The sequence below is a fragment of the Hemitrygon akajei genome, chromosome 3 (genome assembly GCF_048418815.1).
Source record: "Hemitrygon akajei chromosome 3, sHemAka1.3, whole genome shotgun sequence".
Taxonomy (NCBI): Eukaryota; Metazoa; Chordata; class Chondrichthyes; order Myliobatiformes; family Dasyatidae; genus Hemitrygon; species Hemitrygon akajei.
This window is the reverse complement of record NC_133126.1, coordinates 207,865,039-207,888,214: the sequence shown is the minus strand read 5'-3', so window position 1 is coordinate 207,888,214 and position 23,176 is coordinate 207,865,039. Positions and strand designations below refer to the sequence as shown.

At 44.0% G+C, this 23,176-nt stretch overlaps 1 protein-coding gene across 2 annotated transcripts in view; it reads right to left on the bottom strand.

Annotated features, from left to right (window-relative positions):
• The window catches only part of LOC140725808 (lipoma-preferred partner homolog), a 466,117-nt gene that overhangs the window by 434,725 nt on the left and 8,216 nt on the right, over positions 1-23,176 (bottom strand). Inside the window, exon 1 of one of the 2 annotated variants that reach the window (XM_073041776.1) lies at positions 2,192-2,348. The exons of the other annotated variant lie outside the window; for it this stretch is intronic. The gene's annotated coding sequence lies outside the window, so the exon portion shown is untranslated. Of the gene's footprint in view, positions 1-2,191; positions 2,349-23,176 lie in introns of those variants that run through there. 2 annotated transcript variants of the gene reach the window in all.

Below are 23,176 nucleotides of genomic sequence, written 5' to 3'. Positions count from 1 at the left end.
TGCATTCCGCAGGGATCGCTCCCTACGCGACCCCCTTGTCCATTCGTCTTCCCCATCCCTCCCCACCGATCTCCCTCCTGGCACTTATCCTTGTAAACGGAACAAGTACTACACCTGCCCTTACACTTCCTCCCTCACCACCATTCAGGGCCCCAGTCAGTCCTTCCAGGTGAGGCGACACTTCACCTGTGAGTCGGCTGGTGTGGTATACTGCGTCCGGTGCTCCCGGTGTGGCCTTCTATATATTGGTGAGACCCAACACAGACTGGGAGACCGTTTTGCTGAACACCTATGCTCTCTCTGTCTGCCAGAGAAAGCAGGATCTCCCAGTGGCCACACATTTTAATTCCACGTCCCATTCCCATTCTGATATATCTATCCATGGCCTCCTCTACTGTCAAGATGAAGCCACACACAGATTGGAGGAACAACACCTGATATTCCATCTGGGTAGCCTCCAACCTGATGGCATGAACATTGATTTCTCTAACTTCTGTTAATTTCCCCCTCCCCTTCTTACCCCATCCCTTATTTATTTATCTATCTATCTATCCATCCATCCCTTTTTCTCTCCTGTCCCTCTCACAATCACTCCTTGCCTGCTCTCCATCTTCCTCTGGTGCTCCCCTCCCCCTTTCTTTCTCCCTAGGCCTCCCGTCCCATGATCCTTTCCCTTCTCCAGCTCTGTATCCCTTTTGCCAATCACCTTTCCAGCTCTTAGCTTCACCCCACCCCCTCCGGTCTCCTATCATTTCGGATCTCCCCCTCCCCCTCCCACTTTCAAATCTCTTACTGTCTCTTTCAGTTAGTCCTGACGAAGGGTCTCGGCCCAAAACGTCAACTGTACTTCTTCCTATAGATGCTGCCTGGCCTACTGCATTCCACCAGGATTTTGTGTGTGTTGCTTGAATTTCCAGCATCTGCAGATTTCCTCGTGTTTGAGTTTCCTCCAAATACATTTTTCAATTGCTATTTGTATTCCTTCTAACAATATAATCATTTCCTCTTTAGTTGTCATAATGGCAAAATACTCCATCACCCAGGACATGCCCTCTTCTCATTGCTACCATCAAGGAGGTGGTACAGGAGCCTGAAGACACACACTCAGTGTTTCAGGAAAAGCTTCTTCCCCTCCATCATCAGATTTCTGAATGACAATGAACCCATGTGTACTTCCTCAGTATGTTTTTGTGCTCTCTTTTGCACTACTTACTTAATTTAATATTTAATATGTATTTCTTATTGTAATTTATAGATTTTATTATGCATTGCAATGTACTGCTGCTGCAAAACAATTACATTTCACGACATATACCAGTGATATTAAGCCTGATTCTGATTGCAATTGAATACAGAGGCAAATACAAATTTACCATCTTAGCTTCACATTTTATCTTTGTTACCACATCTTCTTCCCCTAATCAGTTTAACTCATTGCCTAGTTGTTTTGTACTTACGTATTTATTCAGTCTAACAGAAGTCTGTGCATGACGGGCACGGTTACAGTAATGATTAGTGCGGGGGCACAGACACAATGACCAAATGCTGGGCATAAGACGATGAGACAGAAGAGCAGAATTGGGCCATTCGGCCCATCGAGTCTGACTGCTATTTCATCAGGGTTTATGTATAATCCCTCTCAAACCTATTCTCCTGACTTTTCCCTGTTACCTTTGATGCCCTGACTCATCAAGAACCTATCAGCCTCTGCTTTAAATATACTCAGTGATTTGGCCGACTGTGGTAATAACCTCCACAGATTCATTGCCCTCCACCTCATCTCTATTCTAATGGACGTCATTCTCTTCTGAGGCTATGCCTTCTGGTCCTAGACTCTCCAACTATAGGAAACATGCTCTCCACAACCACCTTACTTCAGCCTTTCAATATTCAATAGGTTTCATTAGACAGACTTTACTGAAACAACACAAGGCATTAAGCACTTCTTGAGCATCCAAAACACCGTGGTGACAAAGGGGTTAACAGACAGACTGTTAAAGAACACAGAATACTGTCATAATCTCAGGGGCACCACCCAGTTCAATAAGCAGACCAGCCATTTCTGGCCCAGTGCTTGTTCAACCGCACTTTCAGTTCCTGTACGAACCTGCCTTCCCTGCCCTCTTTAAGAATTATACTTTTCAGGTTTTCTCTTCTACTGAAGCCAAATCGAAAGAGTTGTTGAACTTACAGTGAGAAGGGGCCGAGAGGCAGCGAGCAGAAATGTGTCCTCCAAACCTCAAAGCCCCAGGGTTGCACACTCCACAGCTTCTGGCAGGAGTCTACTGCAAACCCCACCAAATCTTCCCTCCTACATCCCTCCCCTTCGCTCCGATCCCAGCAACAATTCCAAATATGGAAAATTACAACAAAAATTACAGGCACAATTTCTGGAAACAGAAAGTAATTGTGCCACAGTGCCGCTCCCGTAAACTATGCAGTTCAAACTAACAGCAACCTTAGTAATCAAAGTGAAAGCAGCTAAAAGAATTATTTGTGACTGCTGTCGTAACAGAATGGCAATTCTCCACATTGACTGAGCCAGCATCAGTGACCATTACAACTACAGATTCCTACACTGGAACACACACATCCCACAGTCACACTTACAGACTAACACCCCATCCCACAGAGTCACATTTACACACTAATACACCCATCCCACAGTCACACCTACACACTAACACCCCATCCAGGGTCACATTTACACACTAACACACCCGTCCCACCGTAATATTTACACATTAACATACCCATCCCACACAGTCACATTTACATACTAATCTACACACCCCACAGAGTAATATTTACACACTAAAACATACATCACACAGACTCACATTTACACACCAACACACCTGTGCCACAGTTACATTTACACACCAACACACCCATCCCACAGACTCATATTTGCACTCTAACACACTCATCCCACAGAATAATATTTACATATGAACACACCCATCCCAGAGTCACATTTACACACTATCAAACCATTCCACAGTCACATTTACACACCAACATATGGCCCAGAGTAATATTTGCACACTAACACATCATGTCACAGAGCAATTTTTACACATTAACACACACGTCCCAGAGTTACATTTACACACCAACACAACTGTCCCAGTCACATTTACACACCAACACACCTGCCTCCACAGGGTAATATTTACACACTAACACACCGTCCTATAGAGTAATATTTACACACTAACACACAAGTCCCAGAGTCACATTTACATGCCAACACATCTGCCTCACAGTCACATTTACACACCAATGTGTACATGTGCACAATGTGTACATTCTACAGGAGTTGTATTGAGAGCATCCTGAGCAGCTGCATCACTGCCTGATTCGGAAATTGCACCGTCTCGGATCGCAAGACCCTGCAGCGGAAAGTGAGGTCAGCTGAGAAGATCATAGGGGTCTCTCTCCCCGCCATTATGGACATTTACACTACACGCTGCATCCGCAAAGGAAACAGCATTATGAAGGACCCCATGCACCCCCATACAAACTCTTCTCCCTCCTGCCGTCAGGGAAAAGGCTCTAAAGCATTCGGGCTCTCACAGCCAGACTATATAACAGTTTCTTCCCCCAAGCTATCAAACTCCTCAATACCCGAAGCCTGGACTGACACCTTGCCCTACTGTCCTGTTTATTATTTATTGTAATGCCTGCACTGTTTTTGTGCACTTTATGCAGTCCAGTGTAGGTATGTAGTCTAGTGTAGCTTTCTCTGTGTTTTTTTTATTACGTAATTCAGTCTAGTTTTTTGTACTGTGTCATGTAACACCATGGTCCTGAAAAACGTTGTCTCATTTTTACTATGCACTGTACCAGCAGTTATGGTCGAAATGACAATAAAAGTTGACTTGACTTGACTTGAAGTCCCACAGTCACAGTTACACACTAATATACCTGCCCCACTGAGTAATATTTACACACTAAAGCACACGTCCCACAGAGTCATATTTACACACTAATGCGCGCTGTACTACACAGTATATTTTCAGACCTATCTGGGCGGGCTCTGTCGTGGGCAAAGTACTGGAGAGTTTAACATCGGTAGCTGAGCGAAGGGTGCTGAGTAGGCTACGGTCAATTATGGAAAACTCTGAACATCCTCTACATAGCACCATCCAGAGACAGAGAAGCAGTTTCAACGACAGGTTACTATCGATGCAATGCTCCTCAGACAGGATGAAGAGGTCAATACTCCCCAATGCCATTAGGCTTTACAATTCAACCGCCAGGACTTAAGAACTTTTTAAAAGCTATTATTAATGCTTTTTGAGATAGTGATTTAGATGCATATCATATTTTTTACTGAGTTAAGTATTGTATGTTATTAGTTTTGCTACAACAAGTGTATGGGACATTGGAAAAAAAGTTGAATTTCCCCATGGGGATGAATAAAGTATCTATCTATCTATCTATCTATCACTGGCATTCCACAACTGCGCAAAGTAACGTAAGTACCAACCACTACACCCACTGTACATCTTGATCTGGATGACGCGGGTAGTTACTGATGGATGCCGACCTTTTTGGGGCATCGCCTTTTGAAGGTGTCCTGGATGCTGGGGAAGCTGGTGCCCATGAGGGAGCTGTCTGAGTTTACAACTTTTGCAGCTTTTCACATCATGCCCCACCCATGTAAAACAATGAACTGCAACTCCCGCATAATTACAAATTCCTCTTCTTACTATTATACACTAAGATATGCTTCAAAGCATTACCCCTTCCCCATGGAGTCACAGAGATCTACAATACAGAAACCAGCCCTTCAGCCCATCTAGTCTATTCCGAAACCACCTATTTCCATCGACCTGCACTGTGACCGTAGCCCCTATATCCCTACTATTCATGCACCTATCCAAACTTCTCTTAACTGTTGAAATCGAACTCACATGCTCCACTTGTGTTGGCTGCTCATTCCACACTCTAAGTGAAGAAGTTTCCCCTCATCTTCCCCTTAAACCATGACCACCCAACCTCAGTGGAAAAAGCCTGCTTGTGTTTACCCTGTCTATAGCCCTACATAACAATAGAAAGAAGCTACTCAGCCCTCCATTCAGTATGATCATATCAACTCTGCTTCAAGACTTCCTCTTTTACAAACTTCCTAAAACGCAACACACCATCAGGTCTGTCCAAAGCAACACTCACAAAATGCTGATCTGGCAGCATCTATGGTAGTGAATAAACAATTGATGTTTTAGGCCGAGACCGTTCTTTAGGACTGAGAAGGGTGGAGGAAGATGCCATAACCCTGATGAATATGTGATGTTGCACCTCAGGAGGGCAAGTGCAAGGAGACTTAACAGTAGGAAAGGTCCTTAATAGAGTTGCTGAGCAGAAAGATGTTGGGATCCAAGTTCACAGTTCCTTGAAAGTGGCTACACAGGTCAATAATGTGGTTAAGAAGGCTTATGGAATGTTTACTTTTATTAGTCGAGGCATTGAGTTCAAAAGTCAGAAGGTTATGTTGCAGCTTTATAAAACTTTAGTTTGGCCACATCTGGAGTATTGTGTAGTTCTGGTCGCTCCTCTCTAGGAAGGATGTTGAGACTTTGGAGAGAGTGTAGAAGAAGTTTACCAGGATGCTGCTTGGTTTAGAGGGCACGTGTTACAACAAGAGGCTGGATAAACTTGGGTTGTTTTCTCTGAAGTGTTGGAAGCTGAGGGGAGATATGATGGAGGTTTGCAAGACTATGAAAGGCATCAATGAGACAGTATCTGTTCCCAGTGTTAAAATGTCTAACACCAGAAGGTGAGAGAGGATATGTTCAAGGGGAATGTGAGAGATAAGGTGTTTACTCAGTGAGTCATGGATGCCTAGAATGCGCTGCCTGGTATGGTAGTAGAGGCAAATACAGAGCTTTTAAGAGTCGTTTGGATAGGCACATGGATGTAAGGAAGGTGGAGGGATATGGGCATGGTGTACATAGAAGGGATCAGTGTTTAGACGCTTTTTAGATGGTTCAGCACAACCTTATGGGCTGAATTGCCTGATCCTGCACTGTACTTTTCTATGTTCTGGAAGAGATGAGGGGAGGGGAAGAAGCCTGCTGCCAGGTGGGCGGGAATGGTCAATGCCTAGAAACAAAGGAATCTAATGGGAAAGGAGAGTGATCCATAGGAGAGAGGGATGGAGGAAGGGACCCAGCAGGAAGTATAGGCAGGTGAGTAAGAGGGAAAAGGTCAGAGTGGGGAATAGATGAAAGGGGAAGATTTGTTTCTGGAATGAGAAGTCGATAATCATGCCATCAGGTTGGTGGATGCCCAGACAGAATATAAGGTGTTGCTCCTCGACCCTGAAGATGGCCTCATCTTGGCACAATAAGTGGCCACCGGCCAACACGTCAGAATGGGAATTATCATTTTTGGCCACTGGGAAGTCTCACTTGTGGCAGATGGTGTGGAAGTGTCTGTCCACCCCATTTTCACAAAGAAACCATCACTCCAAAGTAACTTGATTATTAAGATACATATGTGTCACCATATTACTTTTCTTGTGAGAAATCACAAGAATGCTGGGGGAATCTCAGCAGGCCAGGTAGCATCTACAGAAAAGAGCAAATAGTCAACATTTCAGTCCGAGACCCTTCTTCAGGATTGGAGAAAAGAGATGAGAAGCTAGAGTAAAAAGATGGGTTGAGAGGAGGAAGAAGTACAAGTATAAGTGATAGCTGAAAACCAGGAGGGGGGGGATCCCCATTGGAGATGGCTGAAGTTACAGAGAACTATGTGCTGGAAGTATAGGCTACTGGGTGTTAGGTGAAGTCAAGAGAAATCCTATCTCTGGTGGGGTGGCGGGAGAATGGGGTAAGGGCAGATGTGTGCAACATGGAAGAGATACTAGTGAGGGCAGTGTTGACGGCAGAGAAAGGAAAGCCCCTTTCTTTGAAGGAGGAGGACATCTTCGTTCTGGAATGAAAAGCCTCATCCTGAGAACAGATGCGGCAGATGCAGAGGAATTGACAGAAGGGTATGGAATTTTTACAAGTAACAGAGTGGGAAGAGGTATAATTCAGATGGCTGTGGGAGTCCATAGGTTTATAAGACCATGAGACATAGGAGCAGAATTAGGCCATCAGGCCCATCGAGTCTGCTCCACCATTCAATCATGGCTGATCCTTCCTTTACATCTCCTCTTCAACCCATGTCCAATCAAGAAACCAATCATGGCTGATCCTTTACTCGCCTCTTCAGCCCCACTCACTGCCTTCTCCCCGTAACCTTTGATGCTATGTGCCATCAAGAACTACCAAGCTCTGCCTTAAATACACCCCATGACCTGGCCTCTACAGCTGCCTGAGGTAATAAATCCCACAAATTCACCACCCTCTGGCTAAAGAAATTTCTCTGCATCTGTTTTAAATGGAAGCCCCTCTATCCTGAGTCCGTGCCCTCTTGTCCTGGACTCCTCCACCACGGGAAACATCCTTTCCAAATCTACTCTGCCTCGGTCTTTCAGCATTTGAAAGGTTTCAATAAGATTCCCTCCAATCCTTTTGAATTCCAGCGAATACAGACCCAGAGCCTTCAAACGTTCCTCGTATGATAACCCTTTCATTCCTGGAATCATCCTTGTGAACCTCCTCTGAACCCTCTCCAATGCCAGCACATCTTTTCTAAGATGAGCGGCCCAAAACTGTTCACAATACTCAAGGTGAAGCCTCACCAGTGCCTTATAAAGCCTCAGCATCACATCCTTGCTCTTGTTTTCTAGACCTCTTGAAATAAATGCTAATATGGCATTTGCCTTCCTCACCACCAACTCAACCTGCAAGTTAACCTTCAGGGTATTCTGCACAAGGATTCCCAAGTCCATCTGCATCTCAAGATTCCTGGATTTTCTCCCCTTTTAGAAAACAGTCCACACATTAATTTCTACAACCAAAGTGCATGACCATGCATTTTCCAACATTGAATTTCATTTGCCACTTTCTTGCCCATTCTCATCTGTCCTTCTCCTAATAAGTCTTGTGCATCCTACCTGTTTCCTCAACACTACCTGCCCCTCTACCAATCTTCGTATCTCTGCAAAATTGGCAACAAAGCTGTCTATTCCATCATCTAAATCATTAAAAAGAAGTGGTCCCAACACTGACCCCTGCGGAACACCACTAGTCACTGGCAGCCAACCAGAAAAGGATCCTTTTATTCCTACAAAATATATCAGCAGATAAGCTGTCTCCATTTCTGGAGACAGAGTTTGAAAAAGGGGACGGAGGTGTCGGAAATGGACCAGGTAAATTTGAGGGCAGGATGGAAGTTGGAGGCAAAGTTGATGGAGTCAACGAACTCTGCATGGGTGCAGGAAGCAGCACCAATGCAGTCGTCGATATAGCATAGGAAAAGTTGGGGAGTTAATATCAGTGTAGACTTGGATCAAAGACTGTTTCATGTGGCCAACAAACAGGCAGGCATAGCTGGGACCCATGTGAGTGTCCAATAGCTACACCTCCTGTTTGAAGGAAATGGGAGGAGCCAAAGGAGAAATTATTGAGAGCAAGGACCAGTTCTGCCAGATGAAGGAGAGTGGTGGTGGAGGGGAACTGGTTGGGTCTGGTGTCAAGAACGAAAGAGCTTTGAGGCCATCCTGATGGGGGATGGAAGTGCATAGGGACTGGACAGCCATGGTGAAAATAAGATGATCGGGGCCATGGAATTGTAAATCACTGAACAGATCAAGAGCATGTGAAGTGTCACAGATGTAGGTAGGAATGAACCGAACCGGGGGATAAAACCCAGTCAAGGTGTGCAGCTATACAAACACAGAAACACTACAGCACAATACAAGCCCATTGGCCCACAATGCTCTACCAAACATGTACTTACTTTAGAAATTACCTCGGGTTACCCAGAGCCCTCTATTTTTCTAAGCTCCATGTACCTATCCAGGAGTCTCTTAAAAGACCCTATCGTATCTGCCTCCACCACTATAGCCAACAGCCCAGCCAATGCACTCACTACTCTCAAACTTACCCCTGACATCTCCTCTGTACCTACTTCCAAGCGCCTTAAAACTGTATCCTCTTGTAATAGCCATTTCAGCCCTGGGAAAAAGCCTCTGAATATCCACACGATCAATACCTCTCATCATCTTATACTCCTCTATCAGGTCACCTCTCATCCTCTGTCACTCCAAGGAGAAAAGGCCAAGTTCACTCAACCTATTCTCAAAAAGCATGCTCCCCAATCCAGGCAACATCCTTGTAAATCTCCTCTACACCCTTTTTATAGTTTCCACATCCTTCCCGTAGTGAGGTGACCAGAACTGAGCACAGTACTCCAAGTGGGGTCTGACCAGGGTCCTATATAGCTGTAACATTATCTCACAGCTCTTAAACTCAATCCCACGGTTGATGAAGGCCAATACATCATATGCCTTCTTAACCACAGAGTCAACCTGCACAGCAGCTTTGAGTGTCCTATGGACTTGGACCCCAAGATCCTTCTGATCATCCACACTGTCAAGAGTCTTACCATTAATACTACGTTCTGAAATCATACTTGACCTACCAAAATTAACCTCCTCATACTTTACTGGGTTGAACTCCATCTGCCACTTCTCAGCTCAGTTTTGCATCCTATCAATGTGCTGCTGCAACCTGTGACAGCCCTCCACATTATCCACAACACCCCCAATCTTTGTGTCATCAGCAAATTTACTAACCCATCCCTCCACTTCCTTATTCAGGTCAGTTAGTTACGAAAAGTAGGGGTCCCAGAACAGATCCCTGAGGCACACCACTGGTCACCGACCTCTGTGCAGAATATGACCCGTCTACAACCACTCTTTCCCTTCTGTGGGCTAGCCAATAAGTTCAGTGGGGCAGAAACAAGCAGAAACAATGGGTCTACCTGGACAGGGATGAAAAAGTAATAATATGATTTTCTCCAGCATTTTGTGTGTGTGTGTGTGTGTGTGTGTGTTACTCTGGGATTTCCAGCATTGCAGAATCTCATCACAATTATGTAATAAAACTATAAACTACTATATATATAAATTAAATTTTAAAAGTAGTGCAAAAACAGGGCAAAAATAAAGAGGAAAGCCACACAGGAAATGCTGGGAACTCATCACTTCTACCAAGGAAATTGTTGATGGTTTGCTGGAAGCTCCCACATTATTAGCAGCTTCTAGGAACAGTTCAAAGTTAGTCTCAATAGACCATGGTTTTGCGCCTTGGCAAGTTTCCAGGGTGCAAGCCTGGGCAAGGTTTTTTCTTATGGAAGACCAGCCACTGCCCAAGCTGCAAGTCTCCCCTCTCCACACCACTGATGTTGTCCAAGGGAAGGGCATCAGGACCCATACAGCTTGGCACTGGTGTCGTTGAAGAGCAATGCCTTGCTCAAGGACACACACGCAGCTTCAGCCAAGGTTTGAACTAGCGACCTTCAGCTCACTAGATGAACGCCTTAACCATTTGGTCACATGCCAACACGTTGAGTTGTCACCATATACAATTCTAAGATTCATTTCCTTGCAGGTATTCACAGTTCAGTGATGGAGTGATTGAAGTTATACCCTCTGGTTCAGGTGCCTGATGGTTGTAGGGTAATAAATGTTCCTGAACCTGGTGGTGTGGGTCCTAAGGTGCCAGTACCTCCTTCCTAATGGCAGCAGTGAGAAGAAAGCATGGACTGGATAGTGGGAATCCTTAATGATGGATGCCGCTTTCCAGTGACAGCACTTAATGTAGATGCAACCAGTCAATAAACTCTCCACTGTGCATCTATAAAGACTTGTCACGGATATCACATGTTGGGGGTGTAAGGGGTGTCCAGGGAGGGGTAGCATATCTGGTGAAGGGACTTCTTGTCTCTGTTCTGAGACAGCTCACTCACATTTCATCCCCACTGGACACTCAGCTCTCACCTATGGCTCCACATAGCTGTTTGTGACAGCAGCCACAGCCCGGTACACTGCTTCGACAGGCAGGCTAACCCAGGTGAGAGTAACCGGCAGCCTCACAGCCAGCTGAGATAGGGACAAGCCTGCCCTTGCATGCAAAGTCAGGTCTGGTGGACTGGGGAAAAGAGATCAAAAGTGAGATTCTGTAGCCAGGAAGTCGGTTCTGCAATGCTTCGTGGAGAGTAAAGGGCATGACAAGGCACAGTAAAGCCATGGTCGTCTGCATTAACCAAGGTAGACCCTAGTTTGTGACAATTACTTGTACCACTGTACTCAATGTCTCAGGTCAAGAGAGGGGAACTGCCTCAGCACAACAGCTTTTCCACTTTTAAAAGCTCTCCCATACAGGTCTTTTGGAAAGATATGGACATTGTATCGGCGGGGAAGGATTAGTTTAGTTGACCATTGGATTACTAATTTAATTAGTTCACCACAACATGAGCTGGACTGTTCTGTGTTCTGGAAGAAATTGGTCAGACAGAGGAACTGTTGTAACTTGTACTAACTACCAGAAAGGGAAATGGAATTAGATTCTCGAGGAACTTCCGAATGGCATTTGAATGTATATTGGGGAAAAGTGATTTGCAGGGTCCTGGTAAGTGTCTTCATAGAGATGTACAAGATGATTAAGATGCATAGATAGAATAATTATCCAGAGATTTTCCTAGGGTTGAAATGACTAATTATTCTGTCAATAAGGACCCCATCACCCTCTTCTCATTACTACCAGTACATATTCAACGTTTCAGTAACAACTTCTTCACCACTGCCATCAGATTTCAGAACCAATGAAGACTACTCACTAGCTTTTGCACGACTTACTTACTTGATTTAATTTTTTATGTATTACTTATTGCAATTTATAGTTTTTATTATTATATATTGGATGTACTCTTGCCACTAAACAACAATTGTCATGACATATGCCAGTGATATTAAACCTGATTTTGATTCTGATGCTGAATACAAGGGGCATAATTTTGAGGAGATTTAAGGAAAGTATAGGAAGGGGTCATTGGTAAGTTTTTTTTACACAGAGCGTGGTGGGCGTGTGGAACCCATTTCCAGGGATGGTGGTAGAGGCAGATACATCAGGGACATTTAAAAAACTCTTTCATAGGCATATGGATGATAGAAAAATGAAGGGCTACATGGGAGGGAAGGGTTATATTGATTTCTGAGTAGGTTAAAACACTGGCACATCATTGTGGACCGAAGGGCCCATACTGTGCTGTAATGTTAAACAAAAAAAGGGGGGGAGAAAAAGAAAAGCTGGTGATCAACTGGACATTCCAGGTCCAAGACCATGGGTTAAAGGGATAGACTGTGCATTGGATCAGCCATGATGGGGCGGCACAGTAGCAGAGCGGTTATTGTAATGCATAACAGCACCAGCGAACAGGGTTACATTCCTGCCACTATCTCTAATGAGTTTTGTATGTTTTCCCTGTGACCGGATGGGATTCCTCTGCGTGCTCTGGTTTCTTCCCATAGTCCAAAAGCATACAGGTTAATTGGTCACTTGACAGTATTTTTGCAATGTGGGCTCCGTGGGCCAAAAGGGCTATTACTGCACTAAGTAAAATAAAATCTCACAGACCAGTAAGCAGACCCTAGGGACTGAAACAGCCCCTCCCATGATGTTTCTGTTCTGAGTGAAGAGCTGTCCTCAAACGTGCTGAACTGCTCAGCTGAGGTGGACCATGCACAGTGGAGAAAGATGCCTTGTGCAATGGGGTAGATACAGCACCAGTCACATTCACTCACTTCACTGCCTTGTATTCAGTCAGGGATGACTGTGCTGAAACTTTGAACTTGGCTTATTACTAGCTTCAGCCACACCCCAAATACCTCACATGCAATGAAGGACTTTGAACTTCTCATGAACACATACACAACTGAACATAACAAGCAGCTGCCTACAACCAGCAACCATCTAACATCTTTCCTGATAAGGGAAGGGAGTATAGTTCAGTCTCACAAACTTCCACAGATGTACTGTGGAGAGCAGTCTAACTGATTGCATCACCATCTGATATGAAGGGGCCACTGCAAAGGATCAGAAAAAGCTGCAGCAAATGTTAAACTCAGCCAGCTCCATCACGGTACTTGCCTCCCCAGCACTGAGGACATTTCTAGTTTTTTTTCTATTTTTGCTCTCTTTTTCCACTACTAACTTATTTATATACAGTACTGTGCAAAACTCTGAGGGTACCCTAGATTTTTTATATAGTTTCAAATGGTATGGTTTCCACAGAGCTCTGATCTCATAGTCATCAAGGCTGTCTGGGAAGCAGGCCAGACAGCCCAAGTCTGCAGAAGAACGGTGGCAACCTCTCTAAGATGCTTGGACAACCTACCAGCTGATTTTCTTATAAAATCACACAACAGTGTATCCTAAGAGAATTAATGCAGTTTTAAAGGCAAAGGGTATAACCATATAACAATTACAGCATGGAAACAGGCCATCTCAACCCTTCTAGTCCAAGCTGAACGCTTACTCTCACCTAATCCCACTGACCCGCACTCAACCCATAACCCTCCATTCCTTTCCTGTCCATATACCTATCCAATTTTACTTTAAATGACAATACCGAACCTGCCTCTACCACTTCTACTGGAAGCTCATTCCACACAGCTACCACTCTCTAAGTAAAGAAATTCCCCCTCGTGTTACCCTTAAACTTTTGCCTCCTAAGTCTCAACTCATGTCCTCTTGTTTGAATCTCCCCTACTCTCAATGGAAAAAGCCTATCAACGTCAACTCTATCTGTCCCCCTCATAATTTTAAATACCTCTATCGAGTCCCCCCTCAACCTTCTACGCTCCAAAGAATAAAGACCTAACTTGTTCAATCTTTCCCTGTAACTTAGGTGCTGAAACCCAGGTAACATTCTAGTAAATCTTCTCTGTACTCTCTATTTTGTTGACATCTTTCCTATAATTCAGTGACCAGAACTGTACACAATACTCCAAATTCGGCCTTACCAATGCCTTGTAAAATTTTAACATTACATCCCAACTCTTATACTCAATGCTCTGCTTTATAAAGGTCAACATACCAAAAGCTTTCTTCACCACCCTAACCACATGAGATTCCACCTTCAGGGAACTATGCACCATTATTCCTAGATCACTCTGCTCTATTGCATTCTTCAATGCCCTACCATTTACCATGTATGTCCTATTTGGATTATTCCTACCAAAATGTAGCACCTCACACTTATCAGCATTAAACTCCATCTGCCATTGTTCAGCCCACTCTTCTAACTGGCCTAAATCTCCCTGCAAACTTTGAAAACCTACTTCATTATCCACAAAGCCACCTACCTTAGTATCATCTGCATACTTACTAATCCAATTTACCACCCCATCATCCAGATCACTAATGTATATGACAAACAACATTGGACCCAATACAGATCCCTGAGGCACACCACTAATCACCGGCCTCCAACCTGACAAACAGTTATCCACCACTACTCTCTGGCATCTCCCATCCAGCCACTGCTGAATCCATTTTACTACTTCAATATTAATACCTAATAATTGAACCTTCCTAACTAACCTTCCGTGTGGAACCTTGTCAAAGGCCTTACTGAAGTCCATATAGACAACATCCACTGCTTTACCCTCGTCAATTTTCCTCATAACCTCTTTAAAGCATTCAATTAAGATTTGTCAAACATGACCTTCCACGCACAAATCCACGTTGACTGTTCCTAATCAGACCCAGTCTATCCAGATAATTATATATACCATCTCTAAGAATACTTTCCATTAATTTACCCACCACTGACATCAAACTGACAGGCCTTCTGTCCTGATGAAGGGTCTCAGCCCGAAATGTCAACAGTGCTTCTCCTTATAGATGCTGCCTGGCCTGCTGTGTTCCACCAGCATTTTGTGTGTATTGTTGTTAGGCCTATAATTGCTAGGTTTACTCTTAGAACCCTTTTTAAACAATGGAACCACATGAGCAATACGCCAATCCTCCGGCACCATCCCCGTTTCGAATGACATTTGAAATATTTCTGTCAGAGCCCCTGCTATTTCTACACTAACTTCCCTCAAGGTCCTAGGGAATATCCTGTCAGGATCCGGAGATTTATCCACTTTTATATTCCTTCAATGCGCCAGTACTTCCTCCTCTTTAATCGTCATAGTTTCCATAACTTCCCTACTTGTTTCTCTTACATTACACAATTCAATATCCTTCTCCTTAGTGAATACCGAAGAAATGAAATTGTTCAAAATCTCCCCCATCTCTTTCGGCTCCACACATAGCTGTCCACTCTGGTTCTCTAAGGGACCAATTTTATCACTCACTATCCTTTTGCTATTAATATAACTGTAAAAACCCTTCGGATTTATTTTTACCTTACTTGCCAAAGCAACCTCGTATCTTCTCACAGCTCACAGCTACCTGGACTATTCCTCTTCCCACCTTGTCTCTTGCAAAAATGCTATCCCCTTCTCACAATTCCTCCGTCTCCACCGCATCAGCTCTCAGGATGAGGCTTTTCATTCCAGGACGAAGGAGATGTCTTCCTTTTTTAAACAAAGGGGCTTCCCTCCGTCCACCATCAACTCTGCTCTCAAATGCATCTCTCCCACTTCCCGCACATCTGCCCTCACCCCATCCACCCGCCACCCCATTCGGGATAGGGTTCCCCTTGTCCTTACCTACCACCCCACCAGCCTCCAGGTCCAACGTATAATTCTCCGTAACTTCCGCCACCTCCAACGGGATCCCACTACCAAACACATTTTTCCCTCCCCCCCTTTCTGCTTTTCGCAGGGATCGTTCCCTACGCGACTCCCTTGTCCACTCGTCCCCCCCATCCCTTCCCACCGATCTCCCTCCTGGCACTTATCCTTGTAAACGGAACAAGTGCTACACCTGTCCTTACACTTCCTCCCTCACCACCATTCAGGGCCCCAGATAGTCCTTCCAGGTGAGGCGACACTTCACCTGTGAGTCGGCTGGTGTGGTATACTGCATCCGGTGCTCCCGGTGTGGCCTTTTATATATTGGTGAGACCCGACGCAGACTAGGAGACCATTTCGCTGAACACCTACGCTCAGTCCGCCAGAAAAAACAGGATCTCCCAGTGGCCACACATTTTAATTCCATGTCCCATTCCCATTCTGATATGTTTATCCATGGCCTCCTCTATTGTCAAAATGAATCCAAACTCAGGTTGGAGGAACAACGCCTTATATACCGGCTGGGTAGCCTCCAACCTGATGGCATGAACATTGACTTCTCTAACTTCCGTTAATTCCCCTCCTCCCTTTCTTACCCCATCACTGACAGATTTAGTTGTTTGCCTGTTCTCCATCTCCCTCTGGTGCTCCCCCCCCCCCCCACCCCCGTCGTTCTCCCGAGGCCTCCTGTCCCATGATCCTTTCCCTTCTCCAGCTCTGTATCACTTTCGCCAATCACCTTTCCAGCTCTTAGCTTCATCCCACCCCCTCCGGTCTTCTCCTATCATTTCGCATTTCCCCCTCCCCCCACTACTTTCAAATCTCTTACTATCTTTCCTTTCGGTTACTCCTGACGAAGGGTCTCGGCTCGAAACGTCGACAGCACTTCTCCCTATAGATGCTGCCTGGCCTGTTGTGTTCCACCAGCATTTTGTGTGTGTTGTTGTTTGAATTTCCAGCATCTGCAGATTTCCTCGTGTTTGCTCATATCTTCTTTTAGCTTTTCTAATTTCTTTCTTAAGGTTCTTCTTACATTCTTTATATTCTTCGAGCACCTCACTTACTCCATGCTGCCTATATTTATTGTAGATATCTCTCTTTTTCCTAACCAAGTTTCCAATATCCCTTGAAAACCATGGCTCTCTCAAACTTTTAACCTTTCCTTTCAACCTAACAGGAACATAAAGATTCTGTACCCTCAAAATTTCACCTTTAAATGACTGCCATTTCTCTATTACATCTTTCCATAAAACAAACTGTCCCAATCCACTCCTCATAAATCCTCTCGCATCGCCTCAAAGTTAGCCTTTCTCGAATCAAAAATCTCAACCCTGTGTCCAGTCCTATCCTTCTCCATAATTAAATTGAAACTAATGGCACTGTGATCACTGGACCCGAAGTGCTCCCCAACACATACCTCTGTTACCTGACCTATTTCATTCCCTAACAGAAGATCCAACACTGCCCCTTCTCTAGTCAGTACCTCTATGTACTGCTGCAAAAAACTATCCTGCACACATTTTACAAACTTCAAACCATCCATCCCTTTTAAAGTATGGGCTTCCCAGTCTATATGTGGAAAATAAAATCTCCCACAATCATAACCCTGTGCTTACTACAAATATCTGCTATCTCCTTGCAAATTTGCTCCTCCAATTCTCGCTCCCCATTAGGTGGTCTATAATACACCCCTATGATTGTTACTACACCTTTCCCATTCCTCAATTCCATCCAAATAGCCTCCCTAGATGAGCCCTGTAATCTATCCTGCCAAAGCACCGCTGTAATATTTTCTCTGACAAGCAACGCAACACCTCCCCCCTTTGTCCCTCCGATTCTATCACACCTGAAGCAACGAAATCCAGGAATATTTAGTTGCCAATCACACCCCTCCTGCAACCATATTTCACTAATAGCTACAACTTCATATTTCCAGGTATCAATCCATGCTCTAAGTTCATCCACCTTTCTTACAATGCTCCTAGCATTAAAGTAAATGCATTTAAGAAATTCTCCACCTCTTCCTCTCTGTTTATCTCTAACAGTACAAAGAACTTTACTGTCTTCTTTTTCTTCCTTCTCCCATACATCTGTTCCTACACTCTGGTTCCCCTCCCCCCTCGTATCTAGTTTAAATCCACTGGAGCCTCTCTAGCAAACCTACCTGCAAGAATATTTGTCCCCCTCCAGTTCAGATGTAAACCGTCCCGCTGGAACAGGTCCCACCTTCCCTGGAAAATTGCCCAATTATCTATAAATCTGAAGCCCTCCTTCCTGCACCATGTCTCCAGCCACGTGTTGATCTGCACTATCTTACTATTTCTAAACCCACCTGCACGTGGCACTGGTAGCAATCCTGAGATTGCTATCCTGAAGGTCCTGTCCTTTAACTTGGCACCTAGCTCCCTAAACTCTCCTTTCAGGATCTCCTCACTCTTCCTACCCACATCATTGGTCCCTACATGGGCCACGACATTTCACAACACATGCCCATGATATTAACCCTGATTCGGATGCTGATTCTGTTTCCCCACAGTGTAATATATTCAATTTTGGTCACCCCATTATGTCAAGGCTTTGGAGACGATGCAGAAAAGATTTAGTAGATTGCTTCCTGGATTATGGGGTAGCAGCTAGAAGGAGAGAATGGACAACTGTCTCTGAAGTACTTGAGAGGAGACTTTATAGATGTTTATAAGATTATGAGAATCATAGAAGGTTTTTCCCAGGGCTGAAATATCTGATACCAGAGGGCAAAACTTCAGAAGCACTTGGATATTTACATAGCAATACAGCATACATAGAGATATGAGTTGAAAGCAGGTAATTAGGACTAGTTAAGTGGGCAAAGTGGTCAGCATTTGGTCACAGCTTTCTATCGCAAAGATTACTGCAATGTACTTTTTATAAGACCATAAGGCATAGGAGCAGAATTAGGCCATTTGGCCCATCAAGTCTGCTACACCATTCAACCATGGTTGATCCTTTTTTCCCCTTCTCAGCCCCACACCGAAGCCTTCTCCCAGTAACCTTTTATGCCATGTTCAATCAAGAAACTATCAAGTTCTGCCTTAAATACACCCAACAACCCGGCCTCCACAGCTGCCTGTGATAATAATTTCCATTAATTCACCACCTACTGGCCAAAGAAATTTCTCTGCATCTCTGTTTTAAATGACACCCCTCTATCCTGAAGCTGTGTCCATGGGAAACATCCTTTCCAAATCTATTCTGTCTAGGCCTTTCAACATTCAAAATGTTTCAATGAAATTCCCCTTCATCCTTCTAAATTCCAGCAAGTAAAGATCCAGAGCTATCAAACGTTCCTCATATGATAACACTGTCATTCCTGGAATCATCCTCATGAACCTCCTCCGAACCCTCTCCAATGCCAGCATGGCTTCTCTTAGATGAGGAGCCCAAAACTGTTCACAGTACTCAAGCTGAAACCTCACCAGTGCCTTATAAAGCCTCAGCGTCTCATCCTGCTCTGGTATTCTAGACCTCTTGAAATAAATGCAAACATTGCATTTGCCTTCCTCACACCCAACTCTACCTGCAAATTAACCTTTAGGTAGCTCTGCACAAGAAATCCCAAGTCCTTTTGAAGATCAGATTTTTAAATTTTCTCCCCATTTACGGCAACCCTAACCCTAACTCCGTTCAAACTGCCGAAGGGTGCCATTCCTTTTTATACTGGGGAGGGAGGTGGGTTTGATGCCTCTCTCTGAATTACTTTCATGTTCTTTCTTTGTTTTGTGGCTATCTGGAGAAAAACAAATTTCAGAGTTGTATATGGATACATGGTTTGATAATAAATGAGCCCTTGAATTTGAATTCAATCATTCAGATCTTTAACCAAAACCAGGATAAAGGAGCAAGTCACTCACTCCCAGTGACTCTGTACTGAGTATCTTTTAGAATTGTTTTTAAAACTCTCAATGGTTTGGAACCAGAGCACATCACAGAATTGCTTTCATTTTATGATCCTGCTTGAGCACTCAGGTGTTCTTCAATTGGACTCTTAAATTTAACAATCTCCTTCAAAAGATAATTAATAGGTCAGCTTTTTTGAACTAAGCTTCTAATACTTTGTCCCACTGTAAAGCATTTTGAACTACATCATCTGTATGAAAAGTGTTCTGTAACTCAGCTATAATACTATAATGTTCTTTGTGTCTATGACTCGTATTTAAAGCTGGGGGCAGGGGTGGGGTCAGGGAGTTCAAAGGTGAGGGGCAAGTTTTTTTGCACAGAGACAGGTGGGTTCCTGGAATGCTCCACCTGGGGTGACGGTAGAGGCAAATTTGACAGAGATATTGCTCTCGTACTGACACATGAATGTGCAGAGAATGGAGGGTATGGACTTTGTGTGGCAGGAGGGATTAGTTTAGCTAGCCATTTGATTATCAGGGACAACACTGCGGGCAGAAGGGCTTGTTACTGTGCTGTATTGTACAATGTTTAGACCAAGCTATCAGAACCAGCAGACTGAAAAGGGATGGGTTACACCGGAACCCGAGAAGATCCAATATCCTTAGTTGTTCAGGTGAGTCTAAACTAATTTGACAGGGGAGTGGGAACTGGAGTGGGATCTATGATGTTAGCATTCATTTCAAGAGGACTTGAATATATAAGCAAGGATGTAATGTTGAAACCTTATAAAGTACTGGAAAGGCTTGGAGTATTGTGAGAAGTTTTGGACCCTTTATCATAGAAAGAATGTGCTGAAACTGGAGAGGGTTCAAAGGAGGTTCACAAAAATGATTCCAGGAGAAAACAGCTTGACATATGAAGAGCATTTGATGGCTCTGGGCCTGCATTGACTGAAATTCAGAAGAATGAGGAGTCACCTGATTGGAACCTATTGAATGGTGAAAGGATGTTGAGAGAATGCTTCCTATGGAGGAAGGATCTAAGAACAGAGGACACAGCCTCAGAATAGAGGGGTGTCCTTTTAGAATGGAGATAGAATGAATTTTGGAAGGCAGAGGTTGATAGATTCTTGATTGGTCGGGACATAAAGGCATATGGGGAGAAACACAGGAACATAAAAATCTACGGCACATTACAGGCCCTTCGGCCCACAATGTTGTGCCGACCATGTAACCTATTCAAGAAACTGCCTAGAATTTCCCTACTGCATAGTCCTCTATCTTTCTAAACTCCATGTACCTAAGAGTCATTAAAAGACCCCATTGTATCCACCTCCACCACCTTTGCTGGCAGTGTATTCCACGCACCCACCACCTTCTGTGTGAAAAACTTACCACTGACATCCCCCTTCTCTCTAGTTGAGTTGGCCTTAAAACTATGCCCTCTCGTGTTAGCCACTTCAGCACTGGGAAAAAGCCTCTGGCTATCTACTTGTCTCTCTAAGAAGTTGGACACTGACCACTCGAGGGTCACGTAATTATTTAGGATGTGGGAGTCTAGTTTGTTATCAGAATTAACTAGACTAAAAGCGACCATACACCAGCACAGGCAGGAGATTGGGGCTGAGAGGAAAACTGTATCAGCCATGATGAAATGGCGGAGCAGGCTCAATGAGTGTATATCTTATAGTCTAAAAGATTGAGAGATAATGACAGACTCAGTGATTGGATGAGGACATGCCAGCTGGAGAATAGTGGAAAAATGTGAGATATTCACTTTGATAGGAGAAAGTACTTAGAAGCTTTATAAATCTCTAGTTAGGCCACATCTGGAGAATTGAACACAGTTCTTGTGACCCCGCCCCCCCCCCAACCCTCTGCCTGAATGGGGAGAAAAGATGAGGTATGAAGGTAAGCTAGCCAAGAATATAAAGGAGGATAGTAAAAGCTTCTTTAGGTATGTGAAGAGGAAAAAATTAGTTAAGACCAAAGTTGAGCCCTTGAAGGCAGAAACGGGTGAATTTATTATGGGGAACAAGGAACAGGTACTTTGGATCTGTCTTCGCTAGGGCAGACACAGACAATCTCCCAGATGTAATAGTGCCCAGAGGACCTAGGGTAACGGAGGAACTGAAGGAATTTCACATTAGGCAGAATGGGTAGTGTTGGGTAGATAGATGGGACTAAAGGCTGATAAATCCCCAGGGCCTGATGGTCTGCATCCCAGGGTACTTAAGGAGGTGGCTCTAGAAATCATGGACACATTGGTAATCATTTTCCAATGTTATGTAGATTCAGAATCAGTTCCTGAGGATTGGAGGATAGCTAATGTTATCCCACTTTTTAAGAAAGGAGGGAGAGAAAAAACAGGGAATTATAGACCAGTTAGCCTGACATCAGTGGTGGGGAAGATGCTGGAGTCAATTATAAAAGATGAAATAGCGGCACATTCGGATAGCAGTAACAGGATCGGTCCGAGTCAGCATGGATTTATGAAGGGAAAATCATGCTTGATTAATCTTCTGGAATTTTTTGAGGATGTAACAATGAACATGGACAAGGGAGAGCCCGTGGATGTAGTGTACCTGGACTTTCAGAAAGCCTTTGATAAGGTCCCACATAGGAGATTAGAGGGCAAAATTAGAGCACATGGTATTGGGAGTAGGGTACTAACATGGATAGAAAATTGGCTGGCAGACAGGAAACAAAGAGTAAGGATTAATGGGTCCTTTTCAGAATGGCAGGCAGTGACTAGTGGGGTACCGCAAGGCTCGGTGCTGGGACCGCAGCTGTTTACAATATACATTAATGATTTAGATGAAGGGATTAAAAGTAACATTAGCAAATTTGCAGATGACACAATGCTGGGTGGCAGTGTAAAATATGAGGAGGATGTTAGGGGAATGTAGGGTGACTTGGACAGGTTGAGTGAGTGGGCAGATGCATGGCAGATGCAGTTTAATGTGGATAAATGTGAGGTTATTCACTTTGGTGGCAAGAACAAGAAGGCAGATTACTATCTGAATGGTGTCAAGTTAGGAAAAGGGGAAGTACAATGAGATTTAGGTGTTCTTGTACATCAGTCACTGAAAGTAAGCATGCAGGTACAGCAGGCAGTGAAGAAGGCTAATGGCATGTTGGCCTTCATAACAAGGGGAGTTGAGTATAGGAGCAAAGAGGTCCTTCTGCAGTTGTACAGGGCCCTGGTGAGACCACACCTGGAGTATTGTGTTCAGTTTTGGTCTCCAAATTTGAGGAAGGACATTCTTGCTATTGAAGGAGTGCAGCGTAGGTTCACGAGGTTAATTCCCAGGATGGCGGGACTGTCATATGTTGAAAGATTGGAGCGACTGGGTTTGTATACATTGGAATTTAGAAGGATGAGAGGGAATCTGATTGAAACATATAAGATTATTAAGGGATTGGACATGCTAGAGCAGTGGTTCCCAACTTTTTCTATGCCCCACTCCACTAGGAAATGTTTGATTAATGTTCGCACCCCCTACAAAAGTAATATCACATTTGAAGATGAAAAAGTCTAATTTCTAATTTTTGAACCACAAATTGAACCACATACAATACTGCGGGTGAACAAATTGAACTTAAAAAAATAAGCTTTTAACTCAGTGCATAAAATGCAAACATAAATTGA